The sequence below is a fragment of the Balaenoptera acutorostrata genome, chromosome 15, assembly GCF_949987535.1.
Source record: "Balaenoptera acutorostrata chromosome 15, mBalAcu1.1, whole genome shotgun sequence".
NCBI lineage: Eukaryota > Metazoa > Chordata > Mammalia > Artiodactyla > Balaenopteridae > Balaenoptera > Balaenoptera acutorostrata.
This window is the reverse complement of record NC_080078.1, coordinates 84355601-84376923: the sequence shown is the minus strand read 5'-3', so window position 1 is coordinate 84376923 and position 21323 is coordinate 84355601. Positions and strand designations below refer to the sequence as shown.

The 21323-nt window shown below is 49.1% G+C and overlaps 1 protein-coding gene across 1 annotated transcript in view; it reads left to right on the top strand.

Annotated features, from left to right (window-relative positions):
* The window catches only part of BMP7 (bone morphogenetic protein 7), a 90521-nt gene that overhangs the window by 10998 nt on the left and 58200 nt on the right, over nucleotides 1-21323 (top strand). The window lies entirely within an intron of this gene.

The following is a 21323-nucleotide window of genomic DNA, read 5'->3' as shown; positions in this document are numbered from 1 at the left end:
TATTGCATATTGTTTGTAATAGCATCAAGTCACCACCAGCCTAAATGTCCATGAGCAGGGGATTGGAGAAATAAATTTGTAAAAAATTTATTTATAAATGTGTAATAAACCAGAAGGGAACTCAGGAATTTCTTTTTTATGTATCACCTTAGACTCAAACAGAATGTCAAGAGGGAGAAAGCCAGTTGTAGGAGGATGTTTAGGGTGTAAGCGTTTGTCGTTGTGTCAAAACAGACACACACAAGAGCACCAGATAATACTGTGTATCGTTTGTGGGCTCATATATGTGTGGTAACACTATGCAAACACGGCGGTAGGACTCACAGCAACCGCCTTTGGGGAGGCAGGCAAGGGGATGGGATTGGGGAGAAATTTTAAATAAATTCCAACTGTTCTGGTCAAGTTTCCTTTATTTTAATAATAAGAAACCATTCGGAAGTGCAGTGTGGTATCCTGGACTGGATCTTGGAACAGAACAAGGACAATAGTGGAAAAACTGGCGCAATCTGAAAAAAATCAGGAGTCTGGTTAACAGTAACCCATCGATATTAAATTCTTATTTTTGACAAGTGTCCCATGGTTATGGAAGATGTGAACCTTGGGGGAAGCTGGGTGAGGGTCCACGGGAACTTTATACTGTCTTTGCAACTTTTCTATAAAGTTATTCTAAAATAAAAAGTTTATGGGAAAAACAGGAAGCAACCGTGATATTAACTCCTGCAAATTCTTAGTTGTGGGTACCTGGATATTAGTTACATTTTCCTCTGCATTCTTCTTTGTGATTTCATTTTTCTGAGCACCAACGAATCAGAAATCTCTCCTCCTGGAGACAAGAGAGTCTTGGCCGGAAGCTCAGCCCTGAGGTGGCTCTTGGTGGTGTGGCCCCAGGGAGCCCGTCTTAGAGTGTATTCAGGGTATCACGCCCCAAAGACCAATAACTCATCAATCCACAGACCCATTAACATGACGGGGCCTCAGCCAGCAAATGAAAACCCCACGTGGCAGTGTCCCGAGACCTTTAAAACTCTCCCTGCCTCGGTTCACGAGATACCCCGTGTAAAGCAGTCCTCCGTTTATAAGCAAGAAAGAGAGGGTAGGGGGTCGTTTTAGGTCTTTCAGTTTTCCTCTTGGTCTTGAACTTTGTGAAATGTCCCCCCACCCTCTTCCCCCTTCTCAGGTTCCATTTTCTGACTCACTTGACCTAACATTTGTTGAGGGAGAAGCCCTTAAAAATGGCAGTGGGGCCTCAGAACCTTCCAGGGCTAGTAAACGTTTATAGGGTGGAGGCGCTGGTTGGCCATTTCCTTTAGGAGGAAACAGTAAATGAAGCCACTTGCCTTATACCTACTCAAACCCGGAGCTCCTAATTGTCTTAATATACTGGGGTGGGGGGGGGAGGGTGGGGGGGGATGGGAGAGGAGATCCAGAAACCTCTGGGTCTCATGTGCCTCAAACACCCTAGGAACTTGGAAGTGGCCTCTTCAGGTCGGTGTAGAGCAGGGTTTCCCAGCCGCAGCGCTGGTGACATTTTCAGCCCGACTCTTCTCCGCTGGGGGGCATCCTGTGCGCTGGGGGGCATGCTGTGCGCTGCAGAATGTTAAGGAGCATTCCTGAGCTCCACGCATGCGCGGCCAGGAGTGGCCTCCAGTTTGACAACCACAGTGTCTCCAGACATAGCCAGATGTGCCCTGAGGGGCAAAGGAGCCCCCGGTGGAGAACCACTGGTTTAGGGCAACTTTACTCCAACTTGGAAACTGACTTGGGAGCCTTTGCTTCAAACCCATTGGCCCATGGCCGTGAGCGGGGAAAGCGGCATTTTCGGATGGATGGATCGTTTTCGGGTTGAAAGGAAGACAGAGTGCAATCAAAACGTGAGCCCTCTCCTGGGGACCCAGCTCTGCCTGGATTTGAAACAGCCTGGAGATGAAAAGGAGGTCAAATCTCTCAAGGGCAGGCATCGTCTCCCGGGAACCAAAATATTTTTACAGCACCTTTTGCCCGATGATACTAAAAACTTATTAAACACACACGTAGAACTGGTCTCTCTTTATTTCCCTCCGCCAGCTTCTCAGGAGGAAATAGGGCAAACCTCTCTCTTACCTTGTTCCCCTCCAGCAGGTAACTTGCTGGGGGGAGGGGCGGTGAGCAAGGAAGCTGCATTTTCCATTTCTCACTGCAGCTCAGAGCTACAATAAATAAAGCAGGGAGACCCGCTGATTTTTGTGCAGACTGTGAGCCGGGAATGGCTTTTATATTTTTCAAAAAGGGCGATAAAAGAAGAATATTCCATGATGTGAAAATGAGATGAAATTCAGACTCCAGTATCTATAAAGCTTTATCAGAACTCGTTTTGTTTGCGTCTTGTCTGTGGCTGTTTCATGCTCCATCCACAGAGTTGAGTGGTTGCAACAGAGACGGTGGGGTCTCCAAAGCCTAGAATATTTATTATCTGGCCTGCTGTGGAAGTTTGCTGACTCCTGCTTTAGACTGCCTATACCCTCTACCTGGGGAAGGGTAAATAGTAAAAAAGTCTGAGGTTTATCTGACCCCTCTGTCCTCTGCAGACGTCCAGTGACACATAGACAACCCTCTCCCTTCCCGGATGTCGGAGGGCCTCCTCTGAGTTTGAACAAACTCTTAGTTAAACAGATTGCTCCTCTGAAGACTTCCTGGCATCTTTCATGTGGGTCGTGCGTCACAAATTCCCACCAAAGTGATCAGGTAGACTGCACAGCTTTTCCTAAATTCGCTTCATCCCAGCAGCCCCGTCCCATGTTCTCTTTTTTAAAAAATTGTCCTAAAACGTCTCAGGTGGTAGTTAAGACTGGCTCTGCGGTCGGACCTGAGCCTAAATTCCACCTCTGCTACTTGTTAGCTCTGTGACCTTGGGCAGGTTATGAAACTCTGCGTCCCCATTTCCTCCTCTGGGTTCGTGTTGGCGCCTGCCACCTGGGCTGCTGTGAGGATGTGTCCCCTCCGCGGTGGCGGGAGGAGAGCCGAGCATGATGCCCACATGGCAGCGGGTGCCCCATACGTAACGTTAGTGGCCGGCAGCAATGCTGTCACTTGCCTGGCCAAAACTCAGACGACTCTGGGGGTGGCCTGCCTGTGCAGATCCTCTGTGCAGCTCCCCCTGGCATGTAGGGCAGTGGGATGCACCGCCCGGCACCTTCTGGGGATGGGAGCGGCGTGGGCACGTGTCCCACCAACTGGGCGCCGCGGGATTTGGGTCGGGGTGGTCCTCCCTTAGCCGGGATGCCCCGTGATGAGGCTGGAAGCTGGCCTCAGTTGACTGGGCACGAGGCAAACCAGGAAGCTGCTTTTGTTATTACAAGTCCTGTTAGACTAGAAAGTTACCTCTTGCTGATTATAATCTGTGTTTATCGATGCAGAGGTTTAAGGAAACACCAGATCATCAGGACTAGCCCTCCGTATGTCCGCCAGCTTAGGGCACAGACAACCCCTCAGATTTAGACACTTGTCTATGGGCTGGCCTACTCTTTAAAAAAATGAATAATAAAAATTTCACAGTAAAATTGTACCCTTTTCTCTCTCTTTTTCTTTTTTTCTGAATTCTGTTTATGTCAGACTTAGTAGCATTTCCTGTGTCCGACATTTTTTTTTCACTTTGCTATTTTTACTTAACAATATATTCTAGAGAATATTCCATAGTAGTATATAGCTATATTAATCATTCTTATTTATTTATTTATTTATTTATGGCTGTGTTGGGTCTTCGTTTCTGTGCGAGGGCTTTCTCTAGTTGCAGCAAGCGGGGGCCACTCTTCATCGCGGTGCGCGGGCCTCTCACCATCGCGGCCTCTCTTGTTGCGGAGCACAGGCTCCAGATGCGCAGGCTCAGTAGTTGTGGCTCACGGGCCTAGTTGCTCCGCGGCATGTGGGATCTTCCCAGACCAGGGCTCGAACCCATGTCCCCTGCATTAGCAGGCAGGTTCTCAACCACTGCGCCACCAGGGAAGCCTCCGACATTTTTTGACATGAGCAACTGACCTCCACCTGAAGTGAGGACCCACCCATGCCGGTCATTCTTCAAATAGCACGATTTCCACATTTATTCTTATGTGTGAGGAAACTGGGACTCAGGGGTGACAAGTCATTTACCCAGCTTTGGGGACAGCAGGTCTGTCTGGCTTTGAGTACCAGGTCACTGGTGTGTGACCTCATGCAGGTGACTGAAGGCATTCAAGTGCTCTGGGACCCAGCTTCTGTCTTAGTCAGCTTGGGCTCCCATAACAAAATACCATTTCCTGGGTAGCAGAAACATCAGACGTTTATTTCTCGTAGTTTTGGAGGCTGGAAATCCGAGATCAGGGTGCGTGCATGGCTGGGTTCTGTTCTCTCTGGCTTGCAGACGGCTGCCCTCTTGCTGTGTCCGCACATGATGGGGAGAGGGCTCAAGTCTCTTCCTCTTTTTATAAAGGCGCTAATCCCATCCCTTCATGACCTCATCTACACCTGACCACCTCCCAAAGACCCCTCCTCCTAATACCATCCTGTTGGAGGTTGGGGTTCAACACATGAATTTGGGGGACCCAATTTAGTTCATAGCAGTTCCCCTCTCATATGGTGTGGCTTAGGGCCCAGGGCAGCTGGGATTAAATGGGATGATGGCAGCCATCTCTCAGTAAACAGGGGCTGCTCCTGGTACTGCCTTTGGAGCCCAGTCTGGCTGCAGAATCTCTTTTAGGTCCTTCTGTAAACATGGCTATGGCCTGATGTCCTGACTCGTCCTCACTGGGGACGCCTGTAAGTTCCTCTCCAGGTCCAACTTGGGTCCTCACATTTAAGACCCTGCATTTTCCTAAGTAGCTTCACATTTGAAAAATCGTATTTATGTTATTTATTCAACTCCCATTATAGATTTTGACGAGGCCTGGATATTTTAAGAACAGTGTGATGCTGCATTTACCCCTTTGTGGGGGTTAGGCTGAAGGCAGTGGGTCAGACAGAAATTGGGCGGAGTGAAAATTACCCTTGGAATCCCTTAGGAAGCTGCCATGTTGGAGATAGACACACTCTGTATAAGTCCCTGCTGCTGGTTTTTCTTCCAGCATTGGGGTAGTTTGCCACTTCTTCCATGGCCCATGAGATGAAACAGTTGGCTTAAGTTTAGTGCCATATTATACCAAAATATCTTTCTAAAATATATATATATATATATATATATTTATTTATTTATTTATTTATTTATTTATTTTTTGGCTGCATCGAGTCTTGGTTGCAGCACACGGGATCTTTCGTTGGGGCTCGCGGGCTTCTCTCTAGTTGTGGCTCGCGGGCTTAGTTGCCCCGCGGCATGCGGGCTCTTAGTTCCCCAACCAGGGATCGAACCCGCGTCCCCTGTATTGGAAGGCGGATTCTTAACCACTGGATCGCTAGGAAGTCCCCCAAAATACTTATTTTTAAACACTAGCACCACTCTCATGAACAGGAAGTGCTGTAAGATAAACACTTCCCAAAGCCTGCTCCTTGTTTCTGTGGAGAGGAATGATGTCTCATTTAGGACTTGTTCTAAGTCACAGTATACCTGCCTAACAGTGGCTTCAGCATTAGAAACATGTCAATATCTCCCATAACAGCACGTCTTCTATGAAGTGATTCCAAGTTTGAGGTAGCAGCTCAGTAATATCATCCAGGTATCCACGAACTTTCCCCCTTGCCTTCACCATCCTCAAATGCCTTATTATGTCTGTTACCTCACGGTTACAGGATGGCTGCTACAGCTCCAGACATCACATCTTCATATAACCTCACGTTCAAGGCAAGAGAAAGGGAAAGGGTCCAAAGAGCTCTCCTTGCTTATCTGTCTCCTGGCTTCCTAGACATTCCCTAGAAGACTTCTCTGTAAGTCCCCTGGCCCAAACTGGTTCACAAGGCCAGATCTTGCTACAAGGAAGGATGGAAAGGAATGAAACTGGCTTCTGGCCCACACAGTAGGAGGGAAAGCGTGGGGAAGGAAAGTGCATTGGAAGTGTTCGTTACGTAGCCACATTCAAATAATCTAAGTTGTTTCTCTCTCCCTCTTTGACGTTGTTGCCTATGTGGTGTATAGTTGGATTTACAGAAGTTATCTGCACATGTGATTTGACTCAACTCTTCACTGTGCCCAGATAAATGGGGACCCTAAGCTAGTTTCCAAAGTCTCCAAATAATAGCGTGCCGCAGTGAATATATGCAGAAGTTGGGTTGCATGTTGGCATTAATTCAACCAGACCCTCTGCAGCCCATGGAGAGACTTCAGTTTCTCTTTAAACTCGAACCTGTGAGTAGGTACACCTCTCGCCCTGACTTTGAAGACTGCGTGGGATTCTGGCCAACAGCCAGTTGCGTGCTGAAAACTATATTTATTTTATCACCATCTCCTTAGACAAGTGGCAAAACTTCTTGAAAATGATCTGAAAAGGTCAGAATCATTGTCCCCTGGAAGAAAACAGAGGCCAGGTGGGGCTTGGTCTGAGTTCTGCTTGTGGGACAGGTGGCTCCTGTTTCCCTCTGGGTAGAGGATGAACAGATCAAGATACTCAAGGCATGTTAATCTGTGTCATTGTTGGTGAGCCGAGGGTGGAGAGCTACTTGGACGGAAGCCCTGCTATCCTGGTAGAACCTTGTTTGTACCCTGAAAGCCTGTAAGAACTTTTTCCAGTAAGTGGTTTCTGGGCACATGGGTTACTTCTGCTTGTTTCCAAGAGAGACCGATGTGAGAGGGTCTGGGTATATCCCTAGGCCCACTGGTTGGAAGAGATGATCAGTGGAAAAGGAGGTAGAAGGTGTTTTCAGGTGTTGTTTCTGTGCAGTGTGTGTTTGGTGTGAACAAAATTATATGTAACAGAATTTTTTGGTTGCAGGCAAGAAAATATATTCAAACTAGTTTAAGGAGAAAAAATAGGAAATTGATGCATCCCCAAGACCTGGGAAAGGACATAACAGCAACTAGAATGTCCTTAGAGAGTCCAGGGGTTATTCTCTCCATGTCCCTCACTGAATAGTTTCCCTCTGACCTCTCTGCCCCACTGGATTTCTCTGCTACCCTGCCTATTGGGAGAAAGATGGCCACCCACAGCAGCTTGTAGTCACAGCTCTCTGGCTAGCCACATACTTGCCTTACCAGCTTCCCTAGCAGGATGGAATGGACATGGGATGGTGTTCTAACCAGTGAGGCACCAGAGGAAATCTGCTGGGAGTAGAAAGGGGTGGGAGATGGTTCTGAAAAATATTTTGCTTCCTGATGAGTGACAGATGAACAAACAGAACAGTCTATCCTTTTCTCCCTTTTCTTACCTTGAATGTGGTTCTGTAAAGATGTGATGTTTGGAGCCATGGCAGCCATCTTGTGACCATTAGGCAACAAGCTTAAGGACTGAACATCAATGTGCAGGCGATGGCAGAGCAAAAAGACGGAAGAAACTTGAGTTCTTGATGACTTGATTGAGCTACTGCACCCAAATAAAATTCCTCGGGAGGGACTCGTAGCTTGAATTACATGTTCACTCATGAATCGGTTGGGTCTAGAAGGTAGATTGTGCTACATAAATAAGGTTTCTGAGAGTCAGCCTTTGGCCCCTTATGGCTGGGTTGGGGAGTTGGGGGTGTGTATATGATCTAATTATCACTAAGCTAGCCATAAAAATAATAATAATCTTTGTAGCTAACATTTGTGAAGGGCTTACTATGTGCTAAGTACCCTTTATCCTCTTTACTTGTATTACTAATTTAACTCTCATAACAGCTGTTTCAGGTGGGAGCTATTACTATCCTCCTTATTTTAGAGACGGGAAAACTGAGCACAGAGAAGTAAGTAGCTGGCCCAGAAAGGGTATTTGAATTTGGAGGTCCAGTTACTGAGCCCTCCCTCTTAAACTTGATCCCGAGCTGCTCCTCAGGCTTGAAGGATGGGTTTGGAGCAGGTGAATAAACAGGGAGGGTCATAGGTCAGGGCAGTAGGATGCCACATACACGTTTCCCAATTAGGTGCTTTAGGCATAATATCCCATTTCTTTGATTATTGATGCTTCTGAAACCAAGATGTCTTAAAATTGATAAAGGTGTTAGTATCTTTTCCCCAAACAGCTGGTATGAAATTGTACCTCTTATCATAGGGGGACTATGGTGACAGATACTTCTTGAGTACAACTGGAGATGGATAAAGCCAGCCAATACGTATTGTTAATAAAACTGTTTATTGAAGTTTAACTTGTGTACAGAACAGTGCACGAATCTAGAACAGTTAGGAATTTCCACAAAGTGAACACACCCAGGTACCAGTGCCCAGATCAAGAAACAGAACGTGACCAGCTGCCAGAAGCCCCCTCACAGCCTCACGCAAGGGCGACTGCCATCCTGTCTTCTAATGCCATAGTCTAGTGCTGCCTGTTTTAAAACTTTATCCATTTAATTGTACAAGTGTTCCCTTAAATCACTACCAATCATTTCCAATTATTTGGAAGGATGACCCCATTTAGACCTGTTTCACGTAAACCAGAGGAGACTCACTTTGGAAATCTGTTTGCCGCTCTGCCGGTTACATTCAAAAGAGAATCCAAACTGTAATTTCAGAACCATTGTTTGGTTTGACCTCGGATTCTCCTTCACTTACCAGAAATAGGTTCAAGGGACAAAAATGCAGTTTTAAGGGTGTTTTGATAGTTCAGCTTGGGAAGTCAAGTTCAGTGTGTTGCAATGTGAGCGTGAAATGAATGAGGGTCTTGAAGTTTGCTGGTTTCCACCAGACTCCCCCTGCAAGCCTCCGGGGCGGCTTCTGCACATCTCTTTACAGTCCTATTTGCAGAAGTGGACGCTGATGCCTGTGTGATGTGTGTTTTGCTCCAAGTATGGGGTTTAGAGAAGACTCTTATTGTGAAAGGGAGACGGGAGTCCAGCATGAAGGAAACGCAGAACAATCTCTTCCTTAGCTGCACCTGCACTGCTCTGGCCTAATGAGTTGAGGTTGATGGAACCCAGACCTCAGGAAGGATTATAAATTCTCATTTGATTTGATTTGCTTCTAAAATACCTTAAACCAGCTGTGCCTGCCCAGCTGACCCAGGAGTCTCTGGCTGCTTTGGGGGAAGGTCTGAGCAGGCACCCTCTGTCCTGGGGAGGGGCGCGTGGGCTGCCGCACTGCCTCTCCCACCCCCGGCCGCCCCCGGGGCCTGCTCTCGTCCGGCGCTTGTCCTTGTCATGTCGCATGATCGCTGGCCTCTGTCTTCTTGAATTCTCATGACGGCCCATAACTGGAGACCTCTTCATGTCCCCATTTTATTGAAGGGGAAGCTAAGCCTCCCAGAGATGGGTTAACTTGTCCTGAGTCACTGCTGGTGATTGGCAGAGTCCGAGTCTGAACCCAGGCCGTAGGGCCCCATCTCAACCCCAATTCTCTGCTGCTTCTAGAGCTGAGTGAGACCGAGAGGGGCTTTTCTGCCCTCCTAAGGGAACCCAGGGGGAAAGTTTCCAAAGATTGTTCACTGAGATACTTGAGAACCTGCCAAGTGCCAGGCAAGTGAGTATGGTGGATGGAACAGTGGAGAACAACAAAATAATCAGAGCTGACATCGTTCAAGACTTTTCTGCACACCAAGGACTCCACGGCCGGGCTGTATTCTGGCGGTTCTCAAAGTGGGGTCCCTGGACCGGCGGCATCGGCATTTCCTGAGAACCTGTTAGAAGTGCAAGTTCTTGGGCCCCACCCCAGATCTCCCATGTTACAAATACTGGGAGTCGGTCCAGTGGTCTGTGTTTTAACAGGCTGCCCGGTGATTCTGGAACACGCCGAAGCTTGAGGATCCCTGGTCTGTTTTAATCCTACACCGACCCAGGGAAGTCAGTGTTATTCTCATCATCCTCCCATTTGACAGATGAGGAGTAACTTGCCCAAGCGCCCCGTGGGTGGCAGGGCCGGGACTCCCCCCCCCCCCCCCCCCCGCCCCCGAGACTGGCTCCATGTTCAAGCCTCTTACGTTCTGTACCTGCCTTCTGTCAGGTCTTACTCCGGGAGTTAAAACCTAGAAAAGAAGATGGTTAATAAACAGGTCAACGGGCCAATCAATCACTTCCTTAAGCCCCAGGAAGGAAATGAACGGGGAGGGGCGGCTGGGAGGCAGTGAACGGCCCAGCTCAGCCGAGGGGAAGGGGTCTCGGCGCCGGGTGGGCCTGAAGCAGAGCCCCTGAACTTGCTGGGTCTGATGATTACCCAGCCTGACCGTCACTCAGCAAGTGACAAACTCCCAGGTGGCCCTGTGACCGGGGCAGGGGTCATCATTCCTGTTTTACAGACGGAACCGAGAGCCCAGGGGCCACCAGCGTCCGTCCCAGGCCTCTCCCACAGCTCTGGGATTAAGTTTTCCCAACTTCCATGGAATTTCTCACACTGGGAACCTGTTTTTGAGGAAGAACCTCCCCGTCTCTCTGAGAACACGGATTTGGACCCTGGTTTGCGATAAGCTCTTTATGTCGTCATGCTGCTGTCAGAAACCAGTGCACTGATGCTACAGAACAGCGCTGTCCTATAGCACGTTCCCCGATGCTGGAAATGTTCCGTATCTGCCATCCAGTACAGGCGCCCCGGGCACATTTAAACTGATGACACTGAAATAAATGTAAACACTGCCACACCGGCCACATTTCAAGTGCTCAGTAGACACATGCGGTTAGTGGCTGCCATACTGGACCGTGCAGATGTAGAATTCAAGTTTAGGTTGAACTACACATAGGTCAAAATTGGTGGAAATTTCACAACTTTTTATGGTACAACCTAACAGAAGTGAAAGGGGACTTCAGACCAATGAAATCCATTCCTTTGTTACTGAGGGAAGAACTGAGGCCCACGGAGCTCGGGGTCCCACCCAGCCGATTGAGAGCCCAGGTGGGACCGAAACCGCCTGGCTCTCGTGAGGCTTGTGTGTCTGTTAGCTCCTGGATTCTCAGCTCGGCGTGGTTGGCATTTGAGGCTGGACCACCCCCTGTAGTAGGGGCTGTCCTGGGCACTGTAGGATGTTTAGCAGTGTCCTGGCCATTACCCACCAGACGCCAGTAGCACACGTTCCCTAAGCTGTGACAAACAAAAAGGAATGCAGGCATTGCCCAAGAGCCCCTGGGGAGGGGAGGGGAGGACAAAATTGCCCCTGGCTAAGAATCACTAGTTTAGCTGAAATAGTAACTAGTTTCCATTCTTTCCCCTCATTTTCAATTAGCTAAGGATGGGGTGGGGACCCAGAGGTCCCTGAGGGCTGGGTTCCCCCCACCTCTGGGGAGACGGGGTACCCCTGGGTGAAGGATGGCTGCCTCGATTTATGGCGGAAAGGTTGATGTAAGCGCACAGCCTGTTTTTCTTTTCAGCTCTACCAGCGTCTGGGGCTTTTTAGGCAAACAACTGGCTTTGGCCCTAGAGATAATTAAACCCATCTTTTCTCCGTCTCCCCGCCCCATCCCCTAAACCCTTTGGTCCATTCAATTCACAATGATAACATTGTTCAGGCAACAGCGCACACATGTTGACGCCGGGGTGTTTAATCTCGCGGGGCAGCAATTCTCTGCTCCACCCCCTCCACATCTGCGCGGCTGCCACGCTTATGACAAAACGCCTGGCCGCCAGCGGGCTCGCCTCCGCACCCGCGGCTCGGGACGCGGCCCCCTGCGTCTAACAAGGAGGCAGTGTCTCCGAAGACCCTCTCGGAGCGCCCGGCGCTGGGGCTCCAGGTGGTCTTGCTGGCAGCCAAAGCATTTGGTGGAAAGTTCGAGAGTTGAAGCGGCAGTTCAGGGGAGACAATGCCGCTTGTGTGCCCTCTGCCGGGCGGGGCCCCGCCCCCTGATTTGGGGGGCTGGGGAGGGAGGATGGGGAGACGGGTTAAGGCTATACCACCTTCAAGGTCGGCCACCCTCCCTCCCTTGGGGTGACTCTAGCACCAGCAGGAGCAACATTCACAAACCAGAGAGGGACCTGAGTGGGATGCAGGGTCCTCGCTCTCTGAGTTTAGCTTTTAAGGAGATTAATGTTGTGACTGCGTCGTGTGTGCTGAGAGCTTGGTGTGTACTTCAGGGATGTCTTTATTTAATCGTCTCCATGGCTAAGAGGTTGGCGGTGGCTCCCGGCATGAGGGAGAGAGTGTGGCCAAGTGGTGAAGCATTCAGACCAGCTGTGTGGCCGTGGGCAAGTGACTTTACCTCTCTGAGCCTCAGTGTCCTCATCTGTAGAATGGGCACGATGCACGTGCTTACTTCTGAGTGGGGGTTTTATAAGGATTCGAGGAAATGATGTGTGTGTGACACATGTGATGTATCCAGGCCAGTGGGAGGGCTTTGATAATGGTACCCGTCTTCCTCATATCGTTAGGATGGCTGCCATCAAAACAAAACAAATCATCAGAAAATAACAAGTGCTGGTGAGAGAATGTGGACAAACTGGAACTTCTGTGTGCTGTTGGTGGGAATGTAAAATGGTACAGCCTCTATGGAAAACAGTAGGATAAGTCCTCAAAAAATTAAAAATAGAAGTACCATATGATCCAGGAATTCCATTTCTGGGCATATATCCAAAAGGATGGAAAGCAGGGTTTCAAAGAGAGATTTGCATACCCATATCTGTAGCTGCATTATTCACAAGAGCCAAAAGGTGGAAGCAAGCCAAGTGTTCCCTGACAGATGACTGGATAAACAAAACGTAGTGTATCCACACAATGGAATATTATTCAGCCTTGAAAATGAAACAAATTCTGAAGCATGCTACAACATAGATGAACCTGGAAGACATTGGGCACCGGGAAATAAGCCAGCCACAAAAGGATAAATACTGTGTGATTCCACTGTACGAGGTACAGAGAGCTGTCAAAGTCATAGAGACCGAAAGTAGACTGGTGGATGCCAGGGGATGGGTGGGTGCAGAATGGGGAGGTGTGTAATGGGGCCAGAGTTTCAGTTTTGCAAGAGTAAAAGAGTTCTGCGTATTGCTTGCACAGCCATGTGAATGGACTTAACGCGACTGAACTGTACACTTTAAAATGGTTAAGATGGCAGATTTTATGCTGTGTGTATTTTTACCACAATTAAAAATAAAAATTTAAAAACGGTGGCTGTTACCTAGCTCAGGGGTTGGGTAGGTGACAGAGCTGCAATCCAAGTGAGCTTTTATCCACCTCTCGCCTCTAGCAGGTCAACAGAGGGCTCCTTCCCCCAGAGCGGGCGGTCAAGAAATACTTGTAGAATGAATACAGTGGGGGTGAGGAGACACCCAAATATTTTCTTGGCAGTGTTTATCAGGTTAGACTTTGATGCAGTTTTCCTCTTCTCTATGTTTAGGACCGTCTCCCTTCTTCTGTAAGAGCAGCACAGTGTATCAACACTCATGTTATTAAGAGAACATTTTCCTGTTAGGGTCGTTGGTATGTCTCTTCAGTTCTCTAGGACTCCCAATTTATGGCATGCCTCTGGCGGCTTTTTCAAGCTCCTTAATCTTGCCGTGTAAATCTTGGAATGAATGAAGAGCCATCATCAAATTTCACATCCCTGAAGCTGCAGAGCCATAAATCGCCGAGTGACAGCAGCCTTGGTAACATCAGCTCCAGTGCATTCTGGCGTGTGCCAGAACCTTCTGGATGAATTGTATCCCCATAGGACAGGAAGGAGCCTGGGGTGAAAGTTTCAGAGTGAAATCAGGGTGGGGGGATGCTGGGCCACAGGATCCTAAGAAGTCAAGGGTCTTTGAAAACTCAGCTCTAGTTTCTGGTTATATTTTGGACTTTGGTTGGTTCTCGGAGCCTCGTGAAAGGCGTTCAGGGGTCTGCCCCCAGCCCATAACTGGAACTCATGGTCCAGTCTGAGCTCAGGGAAACCAGACGCTGCGTAAAGAGCAGACTTCTAATGCTGGACTTGCAGTTTTTACTTGGAAAGCATCACTTTGCTTATAAAATATTTAGTCCTCTTTCATAGTTTGGCGGCATCTTTTGGGGACAGTGAGAGGACCGCATAGTCTGGAAAGTTAACTAAGCTTTTTCTAAAAACCATGAAATTTTGGAAGGAACAGCTGGACCATTAACTTGCTTACTACTATTTATCAGGTCTTCCTAGCCCTGGCCGGGAGACCGGCTCAAGGAGGGAATGAAGGCAGCTTTGTACGGGCTGACAGTCCCCCCTCCACGATGCAAATGTTCTGTCCTCTGCAGCTGGCCATGGTCTTGCTCTCTTTTCCTTTTCTGCACGGCTGTCTCCACCGTTACCACTTCCTGGGGTCTGTAAGCAGCCGACGATCAAATCCCGTGCGTGGTCTCCCTATCCCTGTTATCTGAGTCTGGCTACCATCTGGTCATCTTATCTTGCCTGTCTCTGGGCCTGCTCCTTCCCCTGGACCGAGGTCTTGCGGTGGCCGTGTTTTCCATCTCCCACACAGCCCCCCAAGTAGTGGTCCGAGGCGGTGCTCATCTTTCTCATTGGATGTGCATTTTTCCCACAAAACTAGATGCATCAGTGCAATTCAACAGCCCCCAACTGGACATTCAACTGCCCAGTCAAATTTCCCACTTGGATTTCCCACAGGTCACCTCAAGTTTAGCTTTCTGCATCTACACGTGTTTTCTTCCCTCCTGCTTCACCTGTGGAGTTCTTGCTCCTGTGCTTTTATCCACCACTGGCATTATTGCCCACGAGGCATTCCTAGCCGGCACTGGGTAGCCCTTCTCGATTTCCCTCTCTTCAAAATGCTTGCCCTTGACCAATCTTTGACTTCTGTCCATTCCCAATCCTGCTTCAGGGTGTTTACCCAATAGAATTGTGTTCACCAAAAGGAAGGATGTTCATTGTAACCCAATTTGTAATAGTCCCAAACTGGAAACTCCCCAAATGCCCATAGAAAAATCAGCAGTGGCCTATTCATACAATGGGGTCCAATACAGCAGTGGAAATGAGTGAATTACTACTCCGCAGAGCCACCGAGGGTGCGCGCGGACACAGTTAAGTGAAGGAAGCAGAGGCAGAAGGGGAAGCCCCAGGCAGGCAGAGTGAGTCTGTGGTGTCGGGTGTTCAGGTGGTGGTCACCTTTGCGGATGAGCAAGGGGCTGGTGTTTGGGAGGGGCCCGGGGGGGTGTCTTTGGTGCTAGTAGCGAATGTGCCGTGTCCTGCTCTGGGTGCGTTTGCATTGAGAAATTTCACCAAACTTCATGAACACGTAGGATCTGTGTGCTTTACCGCATGTATGTTATCAATAAAATAGTTGACTTAGAGACTAGAAGAGGATTACACGAAGTAATATATTGACTCCAATAGACTAATGGAGCCCTACTAAGCATCAGGCTGTGCGGGGCACTGGAGACTCATGATCGAGACATCATTGCCCCTGTTCCCAGAGCTCGGTCAAGGGGTCATCTTATACTTGGAAATTATCCACGTCTGAAGAAAGCAGCTTTCACGGCAAATGGTCACCTGGACATCCCCACTATTACCTGGGTGTGTTTCCTGCCCATCCATTTCTGGGTGTGTATATAATTGGGCTCAGTTGTTTTGCTCAGAACTGCCTTGGTTGCAAAGGACAGCGACCTGACTCTAAATAGCTTACACGGGACTTGTCTGAAGGGTCTCCACGTGACTCACAAATTAGAAGAACTGAAACCTCAAACTTCAGGAAGGACGGGGACCACCAGGCCAGGGGATCGAGCCTGGAAGGCTTCCCCCTTAATTCTGAGCTCTGTCCTCCTTGCCTGGAATCTTCTTTCTCACCGACCAGCTTTCTCTGCACGGCGGTGGTGTGTGGCTGGCCAGAGTACCACATTACATCCTTAGGGTTTAAGGCAGAGAAAACCAACGGGGCTCTTTCCCACCAGGTGCCAGTAAAGATAAAAGAAATCTTGTGTTTGGCCCAGCCTGGGGCTTGTTCCCTCCCATCCCTCAACTCTGGAGAAGTAGGTCATGGGACAAGATGGTGGCTCCCTTGGGACCATTTGGCTTGATTGCAAGAGCCACGATGAAGCTCTCCAAGAGAAAGAGTGGCGTGAACCTGTCACCTACTGGTGACATCACAGTGAGCTGTGTCTCAGCACGAAATGAACCCTTAGGGAGCAGGAGAAATATTGCATCTTCTATGTCTCTTTTCTCACGTGTATAAGAATTCATTGTATTCATTTATCTTTGTGTATTATTATGTATGCCCATCAGTATGTGTATATCGGGGGGCATACCCCTAATTTTTAGGGTGTTAAATACAGTTCTATAAAGCATGGCTCTGGAAACCTCCACTTAGGTACCCTTTATTTATTTATTTTTTAATTTTATTTATTTTTGGCCGCGTTGGATCTTCGTTGCTGCTCGCAGGCTTTCTCTAGTTGTGGAGAGCAGGGGCTACTCTTCGTTGTGGTGTGCGGGCTTCTCATTGCTGCGGAGCACAGGCTCTAGGTGCGCGGGCTTCGGTAGTTGCAGCACGTGGGCTCAGTAGTTGTGGCTCACGGGCTCTAGAGCACAGGCTCAGCAGTTGTGGCACACGGGCTTAGTTGCTCCGCGGCATGTGGGGTCTTCCCGGACCAGGGCTCGAACCCGTGTCCCCTGCACCGGCAGGCGGATTCTTAACCACTGTGCCACCAGGGAAGCCCCACTTAGGTACCCTTTAAATGCCTGCTGCCCTCTGCAAGTCTGCATGGCAAGCTGCTTTGGTTATCGTAATCCACTTGTGCAGAGGACCCTAATTTAGTGAGGGGCACACTTGTACATATCGTGTGACTGTAAATGAGAGGAGAAACCCTAGGTGCTTAGAGGAGGCAAACGCTCTTGGGTGATGCTTGGGGATCAGGCTTGACCTGTATGTGGGGCAGAGGTCTTGCCTGACATGTCAGAGGGTCATGAGAGGGGATACCCAGGTCAGTGGCCTCCTGTTCCACCTGCCTCTACACTTTATTGGCACCCTCCAGCCCAAAATTTGCCCTCTCAGGGCCAGCTTTGGGGTTATTATTTCAGGCTTTTGTAAAAGAAGGACACCAGAATCAGCTTTGGGGACAGTCGTGAAGCTGGTTGCTGTCAGGATGGTTTTTCTGGAATCTATTTTCTTTGGACTTAGCTTTTGGTCTCAGGGGTTGGGACTTTTTTAATCTTTTGAAGATGAAAGTCCTTTGTTCATTCCTGTGCGTTCTCTCAGTCAGTGGTGTTCTAGAATATAAAGGGCAGTGGGAGAAAAAGCTGGTTTCCTAAGTTCTGGGTTTCCTTAGGTTGCTTTTCTTAATGGGCTCAGGGAGATATCAACTCTAGGCATTTATTTTAAAACTCGAGTCTTGGGTAATCAACTACAGTAATTTAACAACAAAGTGTAAAGACAGTTTTCTCCCTAAAATACATGCATGTTTCCATCTGCTTTAGTGGTGACTGTTAAGCCATCTTGATCCCTGAGACTGAAATGGTGTAGATTCCACACGGTGGAGCGGTTTCCATATAAAATGGAAACCTTGGGAAGAGGAGATTTGGGATTTGCTTTGAACTTTGAATTAGTCGCTGCTCTTCTTTTAAAAAATGACTGTTTTTTCTTTGATAAATCACAAGATTATGTAGGTTTCAGGAAGAACAGAATAATGACATGGTTCATGCCTCTCATTGTCTTAAAATGATTAATGAAAGAAATTCACTTAGGAAGCCATGCCAAAGAGCCTGTAAATGTTTGCAAGAAATTTAGTGGGACACTTTATCCATTTATCTTTTTTTAAAAAAGAAACCTTATAACCCTGATATCTTAACTGTCTTAGCAGTTAAGATATGTTTTATCTTACACGTTAAAAAAAGTTACACCTGCTGCAACAAACTATATTTGTGATTATATATCAGTGTTTTCTTTCTTCATTGCCTGTGACTTTAGTGATTGTACCTGTGTTAATGTCATGCTTATCCAAACATTTCTTTTCTGTTTGATCTATTGTAATTTTTTTCAAATAAAGTTATCATAGCTGAACTATGTAAATACCCACATGCACATATTATTTTTTCTGTACTGATTGTCACTCTTACAGCTCATTGTTTGAGAGGCCCTGTAAAAATGACCAATACAAATTACTTCGCATTTGCCAGGCACTGTTGTAAGTGCCGCCTCCTGTGATCTTCCCTATGAGAAAGGACCAGTGTTACATCCCTGGAGGAAGGGGACACGCACAGAGGTTAAGTAACTGGGCCAAGACCACAAGCGGCGCACAGTTGAGATCTGAACTCAGGCCACCCGGCTCCAGGTAGTGTAAAGGTCAAGAGTGGGGTTTCGGAGCTCAGGCACTCACCTAACTTGTGACCTTGGGCAAGTTACCTTTCCTCCCTGAGCTTCAGTTTCCTCATCTGTCAAATGGGGCTCAATCCTGCCTCTCCTGGATCCATCACGTGATGGCCAAGAGTGCTCAATGCGAGAACCGTCACGGAGCACGTGCCTTTTTGCACTTCTGGGTTCTTCAGCCATCTTCATTTGTAAATTGGGGGGTCCACTGCCCCATTCTCTGCTTGGGTCGACGGCTGTGTTTGCCAGGAGGAGCTGTGGTGAGGCGTGGTCTGTCCCCGCGCTGGGAGCAGGGGGACCGGGGTCTGTCGGGGTCTCGCTGAGTCCCAGGCACTGTGCCCGAGGCTCCTGTGCACAACGGCACGAAGCAGGCTTGCTCGCTGAATATTGAAGCATCGCACACCTCAGGGGTTCTTTCTGGCCTTTGGGGGTTTGGCTCCGCTGGGGGAGAAGGGAAGATGGTTGGAAACGGAGACTGTATCTTTGTAGCCTGTCAGCGTGGGGGGCCACTCTGGATGTTCCCTAGCTGCATATCAACTCCTGTAAATGGAAATATCTAAGGGGATGTTTCAAGGAGCGGCCAGAAGGATGGGGTGGGGTGGGCGGGAGACAGCTAAATGTTCACAGTGAAGGGAACTGCAGGAAGGCAAGGTTTGCTGAGGCTGGAAGAGCCACATGTTGACTGCTGCTACCTGGAGGTCTAGCAAAATGGTGACCATAGGGTGTCCTTTCCATTTGGTTGTGGGAGGTCTCTGGTGACCTTGGCTTGGGTGGGGGGCTGGGGCTGGGGGCGACGCGGCTGAGTTCACTGCGAGCGAGCTCGGGGGGGCAGGGGTGCACCCTCCGGCTGCTCGCTGGGGCGCAGGGATTCTCTCCAGGAGTCGTCGCCTCCCCGCAGCCCCCCACCCAGAGTCCCCTGCAGAAAAGTGCCTGAGGAGAACAGGAGTCACCCCCAGACTGTGCCCACGTCTTTGGCAGGACAGGCTTGCCTTCTTCCGTCACCCCCGCCCCCCGCACATAAAAGTGCTCGGGCGCGACAGCGAACACGCCCAACTCCACTTCTGGGTGTGCCTGCCCCCCGGAAACACGGGTGCCCGCGTGTGCCCCGCAGCACTGCTCTCAGAGCCCCGCACTGGAAACTACGCAAACGCCCATGTCCTGTAGGGCGGATCCGTGAACAGGGCTGTAACCGAAGTGTGGAATATCATACAGCAACGAAGAGGAATGGACATCCACAGCAACATGGATGAATCGCACAAACGCTGTTGAGTGAAAGAAGCCTGGCACAGAAGAATAGATACTGTATTATCCCCTGTTTATAATGTTCAGAAACAAGCAAAACTGACCTCTGGTTTGAGAAGTTGGGGGAGAGGAAGGGGGCGCTGGTGATGTTCTGTTTCCTGATCTGGGAGAAGGTTCCACGGTGGGTTCACTGTGACAGTTCACTGAACTGCACCCCTGTGATTGTTCACGTACAACACGTACGTTGTAATGCAGTGAAAACGTTCTGACAGACAAGCCAAGGAACTCCCCTTGCTGAGCCGTCAGCACTGCCACTGAGATGTGTGGTTAAGGCCTCGGGTTGGGTGGGACCCCGGTTTGAGTCCCAGCTCCCCGACCCTGGGAGGCCACACCACGCCTCTTGGGTCTCAGGTGCACCCCTATCCCTACCAGCGTGGCATTGTGCTCTCCTCCTAGGGTGACGTGAGGGCTGAATGAGCCGAAAGGGTGACCAAGACCGGCCCCGGGGCATCTCCCTAGTGACAGAGGCCCCCTTACCCTGGGGTCCCCTCCCGAGGCTCGCTTGATCCCCAGTGGGTGGCACTTCGTAGAGGCTGCCAGAGTAGACCCTGCATCCTCATCTTCTCCATAAATCAAAGTGGAAATGCCCTGGGCCAGTCATATTATTAAGGTTTAAAACAGATTTTTGGTTTTTAAAGGGCCTTTGTGCTGCCAGTGCTGTGAACCTCTTTCCTCAAAGGCATTCACGCATTCACGTCCTGCTTGCACCTGTGGCGGCCCTAACCCCCCCAGCCTGAGGGGCTTTCAAGCTCGGAAAGCTGAAGCTCGCTGCTCATGTTTCTCCTCCCTTCCGGCCAAGCTGGTTCCACTCTCCCTCCCTGTCTCTCTGGTTCCTCACCCCCGAGGCAGGAAGTGGAGATTGGGCTGTGGTTCCCAGGAAATGAAGGATGTCTGCAGAGGCTGCAGGTCCACCTGGGCTTGGCCGCCCTGCATCTTTGCAACATCGATGAGGCTCACCTTCACCGCTGCTCCGTGTTAGTCCAAAGGATGCATGATCCTTGCGAACCAGGGGCCTACTCCCAGAAGCATTGTTCTTGGACTTTTATCCATCTTGGTGTTCGCCGTCTATGAAGTGGGACATAATGGCTTAGTCTAGTATCACTGCCAGTATAAGGGAGAAGGGCTTGGTCCCTTTACCTTATTTTGTCCTGAAGTCCTTTTCCAAACCCCCCACTCACCCTGCCAAGACGCTGCCATTCACCTCTTTTTCTGCTTTTTGTCTAAGGCTGTGCTTGTAAACCCTGGCTGCTATTAGAGACATCTGGGGTGCTTTAAAAAGTACAGGTTTCTGGGCCCCCTCCCCAAAGATAATGATTCATTTGGTTGCGAGAGGGGCAGGGTGCTGGAGCCCACTTTGTGCCAGTCTGCCATCTCTGTCCTCAGTGACTTCACTTTGGTAGCTTGAAATCTTCCAAGATGAAAATTGGCCAACACTACAGATCGGGTCCTAGAGAGCCAGTTATTAAACATTTACCAGCCCCCACTGGGCTAGGGCATCAATGTTTTCTCCACGTTCCCATGGTGATTCTCACAGGCAGCCAGGGCTGAGTACCACTGGCCTAAGGTAACCCATGACAGGCATAGTAAGGTTGATGTTTACACTGTAGCTCACAGCTATCCAGCCCTTCCAGTGGTTAAACTATTTATGTGAATTAGATCACTTAACTCTCACAACAACCCATGAAGGAGGATTATTATTCCCATTTTTCAGATAAGGAAACTGAGGTCTGGATAGCTTACCTGGCACTTGTCCAAGCCCACCCAGCTAGGTAGTGGCTGAGTCCGGATTTGA